The following is a 6,555-nucleotide window of genomic DNA, read 5'->3' on the forward strand; positions in this document are numbered from 1 at the left end:
ACCAATACAACAATAACAAATCCATAAATCTTCTTGTAACATCCCGGTAATGTGTAGAGTACATGTTAGCATGATACTGGTCCATAACCTAAATAGGAACTAGACCTATTCTGGGTCCACCATGGCAAAGCAATGTCTTCAAGTAGTTGAAGAATGATCAAAGAACATATTCAACATCCTAAAATCCATCTAGAAGTTGCACAAACACCACTTATGCATCCTGTCACGATTCCTCAGTGAAAGCTTTGTCAGTAAAGCCTTAAACCAATGTCGGTAAGGGTTTACAAGAGTGTATGATAGTATCCAATACCAAGCCAATACCAACTGACCAAAACATGCTCATGGAGCATATAACACATGAAATCAAGCATACTTCACTAATCCAAACATGTTGGAAGTGTCCAATAGGTAGTCTCTTCTACTGGTAACACTAGATCTTCTACCAGTAACCAAAACCTATCTGCTGGTAACCAATCATAATAGATAGTGTTGACACCAATGAAAAAAAATCAATGCAACACATAATCAATTCATCCATAATGCCAACAATCTCCCCCTTTGGCATTAATGGCAACACTAGATTTGAAAAACATCTAAGTACCAAGAAGTGCCAAACAAGTCTCCCCCTGTGGAAGACAACCAATAATCTCCTGAATATCAATAGCTCTCCCCTAATGAATGATATCTCTGTAAGGTTCTGAATTGATTTTTCACATTGTTATCACTCCCCCTTTGACATCAATGCCAAAAATTTGACAAAAATATCAAAGCAAGAATATAAACCTTTGAATATTAAAGATGACTACTCCCCCTGAGTAGTAGAACCACTCATCAGTGCCAGAATGAATAATGTCTCTGATAATGCATGTCAGACTGATGACAAACTTCATCAATCAAGTCTCTGTCGGAGGGGAAAAAACCCCTAACCTGTCTCTCAAATATTCAAATGATTCCTTAGATAGCGATTTAGTGAATATATCTACAATTTGTTCTTTAATGTTCACATAAACCAATTTGACTTCCTTTTCTTCTACCTTGTCCTTCAAAAAGTTGTACTTTATTGATATATGCTTAGTCTTAGAATGAAATACCAAATTTTTAGACATGTCAATAGTTGAAGAGTTATCACAGTAGATAACTACCAGTTCACTACAATTTACTCTGATGTCTTTCAACATTTGCTTCATCCACAAGACTTGAGTGCAATTAGTTGCTGCTACAACATACTCAGCTTTTGTAGTAGATAAAGAAATGCATGATTGTTTGTTGTTGATCCATGAAACCAATTTCTTTCCAAGAAAGAAAGCTCCACCAGAAGTGCTCTTCCTATCATCAGTATCACCTGCCCAATTTGAGTCAATATATGCACATAAAGTGAAATCATCATTTTTGGAATACCATAGGCCATATTATGTTGTTCCTTGCAATTACCAGAATATCCTCTTTACTGCACATTCATGATTTTCTTTAGGATTACTTTGATATCTTGAAACAATACTTACTGCATTCATAATATCAGGTCTATTATGAGTTAGATATAACAGACCACCAATCATAGACTTATACCTTATCGGATTTACCAGTGTAGAAGTATCCTTGATAGATAATTTCTCACTTGTCACCATAGGAGTACTTGCCGATTTGTAATTATCCATACTAGACTTTTTCAACAATTCCCTCAAATACTTAGTTTGATAGATAAAAATGCTTTTGTTAGTTTGAGTAATCTGCAAACCTAAGAAAAATTTCATCTCACCAATCATGGACATTTCAAATCATTCTTCATATTTTTAGCAAATTCCATGCACAATTTATCTTCTCCTCCAAAAATGATATCATCAACAAATACTTCAATAATCAAAATATCATTATCAATGATCTTATAATATAAATTACCATCAGCATTGCCTTTAGTAAAACCAAGCTTTAAAAGATATTTATCCAACCTTGCATACCAAGCTCTAAGAGCTTGTTTCAAACCATATAAAGCTTTCTTCAATTTGCAAACCATATCTTTATCATCTATCAGTGAAAATCCATCAAGCTACTCAATGTATACTTCTTCCTCAAGTTCACCATTCAAAAATGCACATTTAACATCCATTTGATAAACCTTATAGTTCTTATAAGCTGCATGGGCAAGAAATGGTCTAACAACTTCAATTCTAGCTACAAGTGCAAATGTCTCACCATAATCAATTCCTTCCATTTGAGAATATCCTTTACAAACCAATCTAGCCTTGCTTCTTACAACTTGACTATCCTCATTTAGTTTATTCCTAAAAACCCATTCATCCTTATCTTCAACTTTTGTTGCCAAGGCCTTTTCTTCATTTTTGATAGCCAGTTCCGGTTCATCTTCCTTTAAAGCATAGAACACCCATTATTTTCCATTGTCAGATCCACTAACAGAGTCTTCTATTGGTTCATCCCCAGAGTCATCAGTTACTCCTTCCTTATTTGCTATGTAACATTGTTTACTTTTCTTGAATCTATATTTGTTTTGGTTAGGCTTAAAAGATTAATTAACTCTTTCCTCAAACCTTGCATTCCTTTCAGGACATCTAGATGCAAAATGACCAATCTTGTTATATGCAAAACATTTAAAAGGTGCTTTTCTTTCATACTTACTTCTGGATGGTCCTTTAGGTACTCTTCTAGCAAATAAGGCTTCATGTTGTTCAAGTTCTTCATCTTCTTTCCTCATGTCTTCCAATTCTTTTGCATATAGGTATTTTCAATCACTTTTTTTGGTAGATGATGATGATGATGCATGAAAAGTAGACTTAGATTTTATAGCTCCAGAAGATCCAACTTCTTCAAGCTCAAAAGTAGATAATTTCCAAATTAGAATGTCTCTATTAACTGAAGTGTTTTCCATTGTTCTTAACTCATTAATTGCAGTTTCCTTCATCTTGTAAGCTGGTGGAAGGGCTCTCAAGACTTTGGAAACTATTTCATCTTCACTTATAAATCCTCCACAACATTGAATTCCCATAACAATCTCTTTTACTTTTTCCATAAATACAATAATTCTCTCATTATCTTCCATTTTCAAGTTTTCATATCTTACTGGGTAACCATCAAGTTTAGCAATTTTGACAGTAGGGTCACCTTCATTCAGATTTTGCAATTTGTCCCACATAACCTTAGCTGATGATTTATCAGTCAATCCCATGATCTTTTAATCAGTAAGTGCACATAAGAGGGCTTCTCTAGCTCTACAATCATTTTCAATATTCTTATCTAAGTCTGCAGGAGCAGGATTGCTAGATGTAAGATCATAAGGTGTGTATCCTTTCTCAGTGATCTCCCAAATATTCTTTCCAAGACATCTAATATGAGTCTCCATTCTAATTTCCATATCCCATAATTTGTTCCATCAAGCTTAGAGATTTCTCTTCTGAAAATAGTTATCGGTGGATTAGAAGTGTTAGTTGCCATAGGATCTACCTCAAGTGGTTTAGATTTTGCAAAAGAGGAATAAAGCTCTAATACCAATTGTTAGGATAACTGGTGAACAACTGAGAGGGGGGGTGAATCAGTTGTTAATAGTTATAACATTTAATACACAATACAACCTTAAACCAGAGCACATAAACATTCAAATACCAGTAAAGCAGAAACATATGTCAGTAGACACAAACACCGGTAAACAATGTAACTCAACAATGAAACAAATAATAAATGTAAATAAACCATACCACATATCACCATGATTTGTACATGGAAAACCCGAAAAGGGAAAAACCACAGTGGGAAGCCTACCCATAGTCAGATGATACTTCTGCAGAAAGTATGTGATACAATGAGGGGCCTACACATGCAGGAAGGCACACTTCCTAGAGCATACTGCTCATTACAAAAGAGTCTCACTGACTACAAAGGTTAAAACTACCTCAAGATAAATGGACAACAATCCAATAAAGTGAATTGTCAAAGATAGCATCTACCATGCCTGATTACAGTCTTGGTTAAACTCAATACTAGAGGCCTTTGACCTCTTCCTTAATCTCAATTCGATCACCTATGATCAACCAAATCTCCTTCAAATATGATATTGCATTCCAAGACCATGATACATAATCCCCATGGTCTATAATGAGATCTTACATCATTTTATACAAACCCTAAGGCCTAAACCAATTAAGTCAGCCACCTAAGAGATATTACAATAAGATCATTACATAATTCCATATTACAATGATATGTCATGTCGACTTAAGACCAAAAGAACAATAAAAAATCCATAAATCCTCCTGAAACATCTCGATAACATGTAGAGTACACGTTAGCATGATACCGGTTCATTACCTAGATAGACAACAGACCTATTCTGGGTCCACCACGCCAAAGCAATGTCTTCAAGCAGTTGAAGCATGAGCAAAGAAAATCTTCAACATCTTGAAATCCATCAAGAAGCCACACCAACACCACTTATGCATCCTGTCACAATTCCTCAGTGAAAGCTCTATCAGTAAAGCCTTAAACCAATGTCAATAAGGGTTTACAAGAGTGTATGATAGTATCCAGTACCAAAAAAATACCAACTAACCAAAACATACTGATGGAGCATATAACACATGTAATCAAACACACTTCATTGATCCAAACATGTCAAAAGTGTCCAACAGATAGTCTCTTATGTCAGTAACACTAGATCTTCTACCGATAACCAATCATAACAGCTAGTGTTGACATCAATGACAAAACATCAATGCAACACATAATAAATTCATCCATAATGCCAATAAGTTTAACCATTAATGGTTATGTAAGAGCCATAAATGATTATGTAAGAGCCACTAATGGTTTGGAGGACTTTAGGGTTAACTTGTTGAAGACATAAAGCCTTTAATGCTTTTCAAAGATGTTGAGGCTTTGAGAAGTGACTTCAAGTTGCTTACAAATGTGACAATAATTAGGGAGGGTGATTAGGCTAATTTGGAATGGATTAGAAAAATCTAGAATGGGTTAGAAGAGTCTAGAATGGGTTAGAAGAGCAAGGGGGTTTGGTGGGTGAGAGAAAATAGGATTTTAATTAAAATAAAATTCATTTATTTCAACTAAATAGGTACAACTTGCATTTCTAGGAGAATGCAAGTGGGGGGGGGGGGGTAGTTTAGGGATTTAAATAAATATTTGTTTATTTATTTAAATGAGGAAAGGGGGTTAAATTAAATAAATGTTCTTTATTCATTTAATTGATTTAGAGTGTGGCTTATTGAATTAATTTAAATAAATTGAATAATTTATTTAATTAATAGGAGAAGTGGTTGAGGATGAAATTAATTAAATATTAATTTAATTAACTGATTATTGATGGTTAAATAATCAAATAAACAGTAAATATTCATTTAATTAAGTGGACAGTTTTATGTGACTATAGGTTCTATTCTTCCTTTCCACTACTCCATTCTGCTGAGGAGTCCGCAATGCAGATAATTGTCTCCTAATTCCATTTGTCTCACAATAACTGTTAAATTCATGAGAAGTGAACTCACTACCTTGATCTGATCTCAGACATTTGATTTTCAATCCAATTTTTGTTTCCACCTTTACTTTAAAGATCTTGAATTTCTTAAAGGCTTCAGACTTCTCCCTTAGAAAAGTCACCCACATCATTCTAGAATAATCATCAATTATTAGCATGAAGTATCTATCACCTTGAAAGCTTTTGGTCCCTGCTAGACCACATAAGTCAATATGAATCAAATCAAGAACATCATTATATTTATCATCTATGCTCTTAAAAGAAGTTCTAACTTGCTTTCCCAATTGACATTCCTTACATATCGGATTATGAGGCTTTATAATCAAGTATATCTCTAACTGCCTTTGTTGAACTGATCTTAACAATACAATCAAAATTAGCATGACACAACCTCTTGTGCCATAACCAACTCTCATTAATATGAGCAATCAAACATGTCTTATTACTAGTGTTCAAGTGAAAGATATTACCTCCAGTTTGAGTACTGGTTGAAATCTCCAAACCAGTTTTGTTAATGATTTTGTATTTTCTATCTTTGAATTGAAGTTCGAATCCCTTATCCACCAATTGACCAACACTTAAGAGATTATTCTTTAAACCTTCTACATAATAGATATTATCAATATTATGCTTACCATCCAAAGAAATAATGCCTTTACCTTTGATCATGCATGCTTTTCCATCCCCAAATCTGACTTGACCGCCATTGTAGTCTTGTAGGGACATAAATTTTCTTTTATCTCTAGTCATATGATGTGAGCATCCACTATCAATTACCCATTCATCCTTGTCTTCAACTTTTGCTACAAAGGACTTTTCTTCATTCTTAATAGCCGATTCTAGTTCATCTTCCTTTAAAGCATAGAACACCCATTCTTTTCCATTGTCAGATCCACTAGCAAAGTCTCATGTCGGTTCATCCTTTGAGTCATCACTTACTCCTTCCTCATCTGCTATGTAGCATTGCTTATTTTTCTTGAATCTATATCTTTTCTGATTAGGCTTAAATAATTTCTTAACTCTTTCTTCAAATCTTGCATTCCTTTCAGGACATTTAGATG

The sequence above is a fragment of the Cryptomeria japonica genome, chromosome 4 (assembly GCF_030272615.1).
Source record: "Cryptomeria japonica chromosome 4, Sugi_1.0, whole genome shotgun sequence".
NCBI lineage: Eukaryota > Viridiplantae > Streptophyta > Pinopsida > Cupressales > Cupressaceae > Cryptomeria > Cryptomeria japonica.